This window comes from Monodelphis domestica, chromosome X (assembly GCF_027887165.1).
Source record: "Monodelphis domestica isolate mMonDom1 chromosome X, mMonDom1.pri, whole genome shotgun sequence".
In the NCBI taxonomy this organism is placed as follows: Eukaryota; Metazoa; Chordata; class Mammalia; order Didelphimorphia; family Didelphidae; genus Monodelphis; species Monodelphis domestica.
In genome coordinates this window covers 36748563-36761298 of record NC_077235.1, presented here as the reverse complement: position 1 = coordinate 36761298, position 12736 = coordinate 36748563, and the positions used below count along the sequence as shown (strand labels likewise).

Here is a 12736-nt window from a genome sequence, read left to right as displayed (position 1 = left end):
TGTTGTGGTAGTGACATAATCCCAGGTAGAAAAAGGCCCTTGTTCCTAGGCCAGGATTTGGAAGGAAAGGTAATATCCTGAAATTCAGGCCCTTATGCCTCATTCAAGTGAGTAATGGCCCCCATCAGAAGCAGATGACAAGTGGTTGTGACATGATGTGGGAGGAAAGGAGGGTAATCACCGTTATATTTTTACCCCATTATAGTTTCACAGACACTAGGCTATTTATCAAATGAGGTAGAAAAACCTTAGGACCTTTCAGGAAGCTTCTAAGCTATGTCTATAGCTGAAATCCCACCAGTCTATGTGGCCTGAGAATCAGCTGTATCTATACTTCCTAAACTTAAACTTTTTAGGTGTAACCCAAGGCCATATAATTATTATCAGTCAGCATTCTTTTCCTCTTAGATTCTTTATGTATGATCTTTCCCAAAACTGACTGGTTTTCCTTGAAGAGAAGTTCCATCCTTTCTCCTCTATAATCAAGCAGTAGATGGGAGACTCTTCTAGGGTTGTTTTATAGACATGTTCACACGTGTGTATGTGCACATACATGTGTGAATGCATGTGTTTGTGTGAATGTGTTCAATATTTGCTTCAAAGCTTAGAACCACAATCACCAAATCTCAGGAGTTGGAAGATACAGCCCATTTGTGACTAGGAATCCCCGTTATACCAAACCCTGCAAATGGTCATTTAACTTTTGCTTGAAGACCTCCAATGATGTGTCAGCAATCACCACTGCTCAAAGGCCCCACTTCACTTTAGGGAACCCTGATTGTTAGTAGGTTTTTCTTTGCATAAAGCAAGAAGTTCTTTGTCAACTTCCATCTGTTTCTGTCTTTCAAGACCAAAAAGACTAAGTCTCTTCCCCCCTTGCATATGGCAACCTTTCAAATACTTGTCTTTCCTGAGTCACCTCTCTTCCATACTAAATACCCTCACATCCTTCCAGCAGCCTTTCTCTCGCCTGGCCTTGAGGCCCTTCCCCATCCTGCTTGTTATACTCCTAATTGTCTGGAATTGATAATGGTTACAGGTGAGTGGCAGAAAGTTCATACTAGAAGTGGGAAGGTGGCAAGGAAGAGAAGAAGAAAAAGTATTTGGTATTATCATAGGCTGAGGCATATAGGGCATGGGCCTTTCAGCGAGTTAGAAGCCACCATTTTTTTTCTTTTTATTTCATTGTACTTGGACTCTCCTGGTTTAATAGAGGTTCAAGGAATTCAGTTGCATAGGTTGGTAGGTTTATCCTCTAAACATTTAATTCTCTGAATTACTGCCTAAATCTCTTATTTTAGTGAAGAAATGTGACCTAATGCATTTATTGTGCCATTAGTTGAGAGGCAGTGGGGCATGCGGGAAAAGGGAATTAAGCATTTATAGAGCATCTGCTATACATCAGGCACTGCCAAACCCTGGTTATTACAAGTATGATCTCACTTGATAATGGATCAAGGGGCAGCCTCAGAACCAGTAAGACCTGGATTCCAGTTCTGCTTCCGACCATACTTATTGTGTGACACTGGGCAAATTACTTTACTTCTCAGTGCTTCAGACAAGTCTTTGAGACTATTGGTTGCAGGAGATATGAAAGCCTGCATTGGTGGAGAGAATTTCTTGACCACGGAGTTTCCAATACTAGTGAAATCACAGGTCGAGTTCCTATCTCTATAGCACCTTAATGAAGTGAGGGATGCTCTCTGTTTCACTTTCTGTATGGCCTACTTTCTTAATAACTTTAGAAAACAAATGGTCATCCTTTACATGCTTACATTTTTCCCTTTTATACACTTCATAATTCCTAATAATTTTTTGAAAAAAGAATCGTAAGATGCACTAGTGCTCTTGGATGTTTTTGGCAGTATCAAATATTTAAAAAAAACCTTGGAGCTCAAACAAAAAACAAGAATAACAATGCCTACTATGTGCCACATATTGTAATAAGCTCTGGAGATGTAAAGGAAAAAAGTGAAATCGTTTCTGCCCTCAGGGAGCTTAAAATCTAGTGGAGGGAGATAGCAGGCCTGTCAACATGTAGATAGCATCCTTTGATGAGATCCAAATAGAATATTATCAATGAATGAAAATGATGACTTTCCTAAAGCCCCTGAAGTCATTTGGTGCTCTTCTCTGGCTTCTCACAGAATCATATTTTACAAGGCCTACACAGGTAGGAACCTGTTCTCCTTAATTATCTCAGCTGCAGATTATATGGCCTCCCTTGTCTCTCTTCCGATTTCCCATCTAGCCAAATTGACTCTAGAATAAAACATTTCTAATTACTAAGACTACAAACTTTGCTCCAATATGGTTCCCCAAATTCTAATTACTCTAGAAGATTTTATGTAGATGTGTATATGTATATATGTTATAAATAATATGTCATGTGTTATAATACCTGTTATATATTCTATAGGTATATACATACATCTGTATGTGTGTTATATGTATGTATATACAAATAGTTAATATAAAATATTAGGGACTGGTGGGTTGCTATAAGGCATACTACCTCCAGGTTGTAGGGACTAAGTCACAGAATGTGACACTCAAGTTCACGCTAAGTTAACATAACAGAATCTGGATGTTCTTAGCTTGCAGAAATAACCTGTCCTGGGGGCATCTGGGTAGCTCAGTGGATTGAGAGTCAGGCCCAGAGATGGGAGGTCCTAGGTTCAAATCTGGCCTCAGATACTTCCCAGCTGTGTGACCCTGGGCAAGTCACTGGACCCCCATTGCCTAGCCCTGACCACTCTTCTGCCTTGGAGCCAATACACAGTATTGACTCCAAGATGGAAGGTAAGGGCTTAAAAACAAAAAAAAGATATAACCTGTCCTAAAACATGTAATGCCAAGTGAGACTATAGTACCCACATTTAGGAGGGTTATTAGGAGGCCAGCCATATTAAATATATTTTTATTTATGTTATACATATTATATATATACATGAACATATATTCGTACAAAAGTATACACTATATGTACAGAATAAAATTAGATATAGAAAACACTTTCATTCTGTATTTAAACACCCCAAAGGAGCATTTCCATATGCACAAATGAACAGAGAAAAGATGGTTATATATAACACCAAACCTAGATATTACATACAACTTGCTTTAAAAAATATATGTATATAATAAATTTGATTTATTATTTTAAAGTCTGGCCTGGTTGATTCCTTCTAAAATTTCCTCTGTTCTCTTCTGTGCATTTCCAAAAAAATACTTCAATGACTTTTGGAAGTGGGATGAGAAGGGGTGAAGCAATTGAAAGCAAAGCTGTGGATACTGGATAAAGAGCAACCTCTGAGCCAGGAAGTCCTGCATTCAAATTCTGCCTCTGCCATATAATAGCCTGTGTCCAGTGCTCTGGGCGGGCTAAGAAGGTTGCATAGAATGTGCTTCCTGTCATTGATAGAAAGAGTTTCTTAATGCCAGCATTCCCCATGCCAGTGAAACTGTGGAATTAGTACTTATTCCTATCCTGTTGATAATTCTTCCCTTTCCCTACCTTTTTTAACCACTCCCCCTCACCCGCACTATTGGAAAAAGAAAAAGAAAAACAAACCATTTTTAACAAATATACACGATCGAACAAAACAAGTCCATGCATTGGCCATGTCTGAAAATGTATTTTTCAGTACATTTTCTTTTCAACTCATTTTTCACTCTAAGCCCATTGTTGAATTATCAAGAGGTACTTAGGTTATGGCACTATTGATCTTATGGTGTAATGGTTAGTCATTGCATTGATCAGAATTCTTAAGTCATTTAAAAATTGTTTTTCCTTGCACTGTTGTTATTGTATAAATTGTTATTTTAGTTCTGCTCCTTTCACTCTGAATTGATTCAAGGAGATCTTCCTAGGTTTCTCTGAAATTATCACTCATTAATTCTTATGGTGCAAAAATATTCTATTATATATTCATATCATAATTTGTTCAGCCATTCCCCAATTGATTAGTGCCCATTTTTCTAGTTTGTTACTGTAACAAGGGGTGCCAAGAAAACAATACGGTAGGTATGAATCCTTTTCCTCTTTGCTCTCTTTGTGATATGGGCATAGTAATGCTATCCATGGATCAAAGGGTATGTATGGTTTAGTCACTTTGTGAGTATCATGTTCTTTCTTTCCAAAGTCCTTCTGCCAGTTATAATTTTTTTGTCAACTATGCCAATATTATTAGGTACAAATTGGAACCCAAGAGTTGATTTAATTTGCATTTTTCAAGTGACTAGTAATTTGGACCATTTTTATATGCCTATTTGATAATTTAGTTTTCTTTCTTTAAGTTGTACCTGTTCATATCCTTTGCCCATTTATCAATTGGGGAATGGCTCTTTTTCTTATATGTTGGAATTAGTTCCATCTATATCTTGAATATAAGATCTTTATTATAAAAACATGCTGTAAAGATTTTCCCCAGCCTGTTTCCCTCCTAATTTTAGATGCATGAATTTTTGTTTTTGCAAAAATGTCCATTTTAAGTGATTGAAATTGTCTTGTTTTATCTTCTGTTATCTTCTCTATCCCTTGTTTGGTCATAAACTTTTCACATATTTGAAGTTGTGAAAGGTATTCTTTGCTTCTATTTATGATATATAGGTAATATATACACCGGGATCTTGTTATATGGTATGTGGTGTTGGTGTTGGTCTAAACCTAGTTTCTGCCAGACTGCTTTCCAGTTTTATCAGTGCTTTTTGTCAAATAGTGAGTACTTCTCCTAATTGTTGGAGTCTTGGGGTTTATCAAACTTTCTACTACTTACTTCTCTTTTCTTCTGTGTGTTATGTAACTAGTCTGATTGACTTTTCTGTTTTTTTTTAATCAATACCAAATGTGTCTATTATTGCTTTTTAGAATATTTTGATAGTTAGCAGTATTAGATCTTAAATTATATTTAAAAGCATTAATCATTAAAACTTTTGGAATAGTTAAAAGATAGATGTGTCAACCACATTTCACCAAATATACTAATATCAGATAAATTGTGATACAGCTAATTGTAAGAGGTCTGATGTAATATCTCTGGAGAAGGTCCCTTTCTTTAAATTCTTAATGTAAACCTTCAACCTTCTGAGATCCAGGCCTCAAGAAGGAAGGTCCTGAGTTCAAATTTGACCTCAGGCACTTCCTAACTCCTTGAACCCTGGGCAAGTCACTTAACCTCAGTTGCCTAACCCTTACTGTCCTTCTGCCTTGGAACCAATACTTACTATCAATTCTAAGACAGAAGCTAAGCTCTGCCTATCTCTCATTCTCTCTTCCCTTTTGACTTCAACAGTTCCAAATTTTATGCACAGTTATGAGAATCTATGAGAATCATCACAGCTTAGTGGCTGGCCTTAAGAGTTAGAAAGACACCTGAGTTCAAGTCCTGTCTCTGACATATATCATTTGTGTGGCCGTGGGCCAGTTATTTCATCACACAGTGCCTTCAGGCAGCTCTCTAAGGCTCTGAGCAATACAAGAGTTTCTGATCTGCTTTGGTAGGGGAATTTGTATATCAGAAGTTTCTTATATCAAAAGTTTGTACCCTCCTGCTCTCCTACCCCAATTAAGGCTAATTCTTGTCAGCAAGAATTTTTCCTTCTCCCTTCCGCTCAAATTCTTAATTACCCACCAACCTTATGATAAATTTTTGATAAGAATTATTTCAAAAGTATGATAGAGATGTGCAGTCTCCCATGTCTAGTTAATGCCAGAATGGGGAATGTTAAAGAAAGAAATGAACAAAAAACATACCTCTAAGCCCCAAACTTCCTTTATCAGCAAACGTAAAAATTGGCCCTTTAAATGTAAATTCTTCAGCTGCTTTTCTTAAGTAAAACCATGATACATTTAAATTAGCCTTGCAGTAGAATGATCCCCAGCCCCCTGATTATTTAAAGGAAAGCATTAGAACCAAAAGAAGGAAGGTGTACATTCCCTGAAGTAATGAGAGGCAAAGAACTTCAGTGGAGTGCTGTTAGTCATGAGTCACAAACCAGAAATGTAATTTATAGCCTAAAATACTTGGAAAATGCATTTCCTTGATGATGGAGAAATTATGATCCAGTTTACGCAGAAAATAAAGACTGTAAAGGTTATTTTTAAGAAATCTACCAATTATCTCGAATAGCAAGTTACGATCTGTCCAACTCAAAGGAAACCTGTAATTGATTGAAATAGCGAAATTTCATTTTTATCCTGTTTATAAGTATTCAACCAAGGCTGCCAATAATACCTTGCTCTTTAATAGGATTACTAAGACCCTTGAGGGGAAAAAAGAACATTTAGTCTAATTCAGAGGTTGCTATGCTGTATAATGAGTGCATATTGTGTAGGTGTATATAAATGTATTTCAGGCTCCATTGGGTTTTATATCCCAGTGATCTCATATCTATATTTTCAAATTTTTCAAAACAGATTGAAAGCTATTGCACTCTAGTGTGAAAAGAAGGGAGAAAGTTTACTAGGAACTTTGGGAGGGGGTGGTGGCGGCTGAATGATTGACATGATGGTAGCATTTGGGAGCTGTGGCTACTATGGGCTTTCTCTACCACATTTCTACTTTGCATCTGTTGGTGATTAAAAGCATATTTGCAACTATTCCTTTTATAAGTGACAATTGCAATTGTTACTAGTTGGGTAACCTCCAAAGGGGGAGACTGTTTTCCCAGAATTATCTATCTCAATAACCAAATCTTTATTGTATTTCTATAGACCCAGAATGGTTCTGGTTGGTTTCAGACTGGCTTCTGAGAATTCTGGGTTTCACTGTCCTTGTAATTTTATTATTATTACTCTGACCAAAAGGCAAAATTAACAAAAATAAAATCAACAAAAAGTGCTTGCCTTGGGCTGTGGGAGAAACAATTAGAAAACTAGACACTGCCTGGTCTTTAATGAAGTGCCAGTCACGTGAGAGAAATAAGTCACATATACAGATCATTGGAATACACAATAGCATCATTTAGGTGCTCCAAGAAGGTAGAAGCATAGTGCCCTTCTCTGCACTCATTCTGCACTGCCCCCTTCCTTGTCCAGGTCCTCCCCTTTCTTCGACCCCATTTTCCCATGCATTCTTTACAGAGCTGCCACAATAATCTTTCCTTATAGCTCAGGACTGACCAAGTTATCTTCCTGCTCAAAAACCTTACAGGGCTCCTTGTGACCTCCTTAGTCTGGCACTGAAGATGCTCTCCAATCTGAAACCTGTTTCCCTAGCTTTATTTCACATCATTTCTCTTTGCGAAGCCTCCAGTTCCACCCAGTTGTATCCCATGCCTGACAAACATTTCTTTTGTCATTACTACCTTGTAGATATTTCTCCTCAATGTACCAGCTACTCCCCAAAACCTTTTCTCATCACCTTGGCTGTTACTATTCTCTCCCTCCTCAAGTATGGCTGTAGTCCTTTGTCTTATCTCTCCTCTGCTTTCTTCATTAACTGCTTACCTTGTATCATATTTATTTATTTATGCCCATATTGTAACCTCCCAATGGAATGCAAGTTTCTTGTTAAAACTTTCTCTTTTTATTATCAACCTAACAAACATCAACAAGCATGAACAATTTCATATGCACAGAAGAACAGAAAAAGAAGATTTTATATGAAACCATGAATCTCTGTTACGTGCAGCTTGGTTTTTTAAAAAGTATGTAATATGTTTATCTTGATAGTCCCCACACTGCCCTCCATTGTCAGTATCCTTTTCAGGTCCCCTCTGTGTGTTAAGTGCTTGACTGACTCTTGTTCATTCTTTTCTTCTTTTGTTTTGCTTCACTATCGGTCTCTTTTCATTCCCCTCACAACTCTCCTGCTCTTTAAAAAAAGTATAAGAGCTGGTTTTTTTACTGCCAAATAAATATAGTCAAGCAAAACAAATTCCCACATTGGTTTTTTCTCAAAATGTCCATCTCATTCTCTGCCTCTAAGTCCATCTCTGTTAAGAGCTTAGAAGCATGTTTCATCCCCAAGTCTTCTGAACTTGCTCATTAAGTTGATCATATATTTGAAATGATTCAGTTGTTTTTTCTAGACATGATTGCAGTTCATTGTATAAATTGTTATAATGGGTCTACTCACTTTATTCTGCATTGGTTCATTAAAATCTTTCAGATTTCCCTTATAATGCAATATCTTATAATTACTTTTTTATAATATAATTTCTTCATCTGCTTCCCACTCGATCAGTGCTTGCTTGCTTTTTTATTCTTTCCTGCAATAAAAACACATGCTACTCTAAATATTTTATGCATATGGGCCTTTATTTCTGTCTTTGACCTCTTTGGGTTGTAGACCTGATAATGGCCTCACTGTGTCAAAGGGTATGTACAGCTTGGAAATTTTATGGGTTTAATTCCAAAGTGTTTTTCAGAATGGCTGGGTTGTTTTTGAAGCATCACCAGCAGTACATTATTATACCTGTCTTCTCCTTTCTCATCTAACAGTTATCATATTCCTCTTTTGCCATATTTGCCAATTTGATGGGTCTCAACAGAAACCTCAGAGTTATTCTGTTTTTTTTTTTTACTTCTCTCATTAATGATTTGGAATTTTTTAACAGTTATCGATAGCTATCATTTCTCCTTTTGAAAACTGTTCATATCCTTTGACCATTTATCTCTTGGGGGAATGGCTCTTGTTCCTATATGTGTGTGTGTATATGTATGTATGCATACACACTTAAACTATATGTATGTATATACTCCTATGTCTTAAATATTAGACCTTAGTAAGATAAATTTGCTGCAGATCCCCCCCAGTTAACTACTTTTTTCATTCTAATTTTCCTATATTCTTTGTGCAGAACCTTTTTAATACAATGCAATTGTTTTTGTCTTTTTTTCGTGTTTTGCACTCTTCATTGCCAGCAGGGAGTCACTTAATAAGTGTTTAAATTGAATTAAATTGAACATGAGAGTCCTAAGGAAGGAAAGATAACTATATAAAAAGGATTGTTTAATTAAAAATCATTTTGGTATTTTTCATACAAAATTATATTTATCCTTAGATTTTTTTTTTCAAAATTCTCATATTATAAAACCTAATTATGGTAAAAGTAAACAAAATTGGGAAATGGACCCAAAGTAAAGCAGGAATAGTAAAGAAGTCCTTCTTTATACCTTTCCAATGGAAACTAAAACTTGAACTAACCTAATTATAAACAAGTGGCCCCTTTCTTGATTTTAAAGCCATACATAAATACATATGTACATCTAAATATATACATAAGATTTAGAAAGAAGGGAATACTTTCCTACCTTGCTACCCTTTGCCACCTTGTGAGGTTTTCTCTATGCTGTTGAAATGCAGGCTTTGTCTTTTGCTCAGCTAGCTCTTTGGTGAGACTTATAAGGAAAAAAGCCAAATAATAAAATGAAGACTTATGAAATGCAAAATGGAAATGTTGTAGTTGCCTCTTCTCAGCATAGCTATTTTTAGATGGTTGTCAGTTTTAGACAGACATTTGACCAAGAGGCAAAACTAGCAACCAGGTAGGAGTTTAACACCTGTATTGTCACTCCTGGTCTTTGCACCACGAAATCTAATTTCCAGTTAGGTAGTTGATTAGAATTAGGCTTTGGTTCCCCATTCAGAGGGTTCATTTTGCAACTCTTGGAGTCTATTTAGATATACACAAAGATTTTATTCTTGGCTCAACGAAAATGTAATTTCTGCTATGAAAAAGAAAATGATCAAACTAAGGACTCCCCACCTAAATATATTATACAAGACTCCTTCTGAGAATTAGCAGATTATTTAATTAGGAAGATTCTGAAAATGAACTTTTAAATCATAACCTTTAACATTATAGAAGATGCATTTCCTATGAATAAACAAAATAGGAAGCACCAATGTGGCATAATGGAGGGAGTAACATGAAAATCAGGGAAAACTTGAACTCACGTCCTACCTCTGATGGTATAGTGTCTGTGTGACCATCACAGGCAAGTCATTTAACTCCTCACTGCCAAAGGCAGCTCATTCTCCAAGACCATATAAACCATATAAAGGCGAGATATCTATTTGTAACAGTGGAGGAAGTTTCCGCCCAGGGAATTCCCTGTGCTGACAAAATCACAGATCTGTACCGAAACAGAATCAAGCTAGAATTGGTCATTTCATTTGTGATACCCAAGCTTTATTATAAGAGAGATCAAAGTAGCATTTTACTTAAATGTTTTACTTAATATTTGAAATCCTCACTAAAGCATTTCTCTGGATGCTTCAAGTACTTCTCTGGAAACATAACAACTTTCTTAGTCTATGAAGGTGGTATTTAGTACCTTGCAATAGTTTCATATATTATTTATCTCATTTGATACACATGTGGGTCACACAGATAGTTTTTATCATTCTTCATCATATTATCATTTTTTCAAACAAAGTCTCAGAGACTCTGTGGCTTACCCAAAGCTACAGCTAGTTAATAGCAGAGCTGGGATTCAATTCCAGTATCAAAATGACTAATAAGGCCAATGTTTCCTTTTTTAATCCCCTTGTGAGCCGTTTAGTTTTGCCCATTTTCCATGGCCAACTGCCTTTTCCCTACTCCCAGATAAGGATCATTGTGTACATACTTGCCATCATTCAAAGCCTGTACCCAGTTCAGTTCAGCAGTTATCAAGTACCCACTTTGTGCCAGGCTCTGGGGAGGGTAAAATTTAAAAATTAATATCCAATACTCCCAGTATTATATTTAAATATTTATTAATATTTAACGTGAAGCAAAAGGAAACTAAAACCTAGAGAAACAGGAAGCACTCACCCAGGCTCACACGTGGAGAAAGAAGAGAGTGAGGGAGGAATTACCCAAAACTCATGTACAGTAATGTAAAGGACACACATAAACAGAAAGGGAAAAGGAATTTTGGGACGAGGGAAGAATTCTGGGATATGAAGTCCAAAGGATACAAAATTTCCACTTATACAGGAGACAGAGCAAAATGAAACAATTCTTAGCTTGAGGGATCTTATGTACTCCTGAGGTATACAGCAGATAAACAAATAAGTAGATACTAAGTGTATGCAAAATAATCTAAAATCATATCAAAAGGGAGAGAGTGTTAACAAGTATGAGGCTCAGGAAAGGTCTCCAGCAGGGGATGATATTTGAAATATGCTTTCAAGGAAGCTAGGGATTATGTGAATGGAGGGAAAGAGTGAATATATTCTAGGCATGGGGGAGAGTCCTGCAACGCTACTGAAGTGGGAAATTGGATGGCATGTACAATGAGAGAGAGGTAGGAAGAGAGGACATAGAATTGTGTAAATGGGAATATGTGGAATAAAGTTTTAAAGGTAGATTGGAGCCAGATTGAGGAGGGCTTTCAATGTCAGGTTGAAAAGTTAAAGTTTTGTTTTAGAGGCAGTACAGAGCCACCACAAATTTGTTCTTTTGTGGGGCAAGGTAGGGGTAGATAGGGTGGGATGACGTGATTAGATAACTCATTTTTGGAAGATCCATTTGGTAGCTTTGTGAATGATGGATTGCAGCGGGGAGAGGCTGGATGCAGTAATACCAGGTCGAGTATATTGCAATAGTCCAGGTGAGAGATGATGAAGTCCTAAACTAAGATTAGGGCCCATATGAGTAGAGCAAAGGGGACAGATGCAACAGATGTTTTGGAGATAGATAGAATCAGTAAGACTTGGCAACCCAATTTATATGGATGAGGGGAGAAACCTGGGGTGGGGAAAGGAGAGTTAGGGATGATACCAAAATGATAAAACTGTCTAATTAGAATGACAGTGGTACCCTCAATAGAAACAGAAAAGTTTGGAGGAAGGTTTGATTTTGGGGAAAAGACAATGAATTTTGTTTTAGACATGCTGAGTGTGAGATATCTATAGAACAAGATGGAAGTATCCATCACAGAGTGTGATTTGAGAGTTCAGTTCATGAGAGAGCTCAGTATTTGATAAATGGATTTGGAAGTTGTAGAGATGATTGAATCAATGGGAATTAATTTTCTAGAGATAACATAAAGAGAAAAGGAGCCTCTTACATAGTTTTGGGGGATGCCAGTAATTAGTGGGCAAAATGATGACTCTCCAGCAAGGGAGACTCTTAAAGAATGGTTAGACAGGTAGGAAAGTGTCCTCTAAGCTAAGGAAAAAGAGACTACTGAGGAGGAGTTGATGGTTAACAATGGCAAAAACTGCAGAGAGGTCAAGTAGAGGAAGGACTGAGAAAAAACCATTGGATTTGAAAGGTAATCAGTTATGGGTAACCCCTGAGAGAATTGTTTTAGTTCCTTGATGGGGTCAGAAGCCTCAAGTTACAAGGGTTTGGGAGGTGAGTGGATGTAGATGGCAAGTGTGAACGAGAGGAGGGGTGTCGTGCAATAGCTTGAGAGAATGGTATGGTCAAATGAGAGGAAATTTAACTGTGTATAGTGGTAGGAAATTAAGATGAGAAAAAGAGATTTCCGAGTACAGATAGAACAATGTAAATACATCCAAGTACTTCATTAAGAATCCAAAGCAGAAGGACTTTTAAAAACATTATCTTTGCCTTTTCTTTCTTAGGCAACAATTTATGATGTTGATGACATTTTGCTATAAGACCTTGGAAAGAGACAGTGTTGTTTGAGGCATTGTCTGCTGAAAAATGACTGCCATTTGAGAGCAAGGGAATGGAATTAACAGTCTGAAAACATGCACACCCCTAAAAACTTATGGTTCATTTACTTTTTAAAAAATGTTGGATTCCTCCTTAATTTTTAGTTGACTCA

The 12736-nt window shown here is 36.8% G+C and overlaps 1 protein-coding gene across 7 annotated transcripts in view; it reads left to right on the top strand.

The window, feature by feature from the left end:
- Positions 1-12736, top strand: part of AFF2 (ALF transcription elongation factor 2) — a 528832-nt gene that overhangs the window by 215163 nt on the left and 300933 nt on the right. The gene's annotated exons all lie outside the window — the stretch shown is intronic.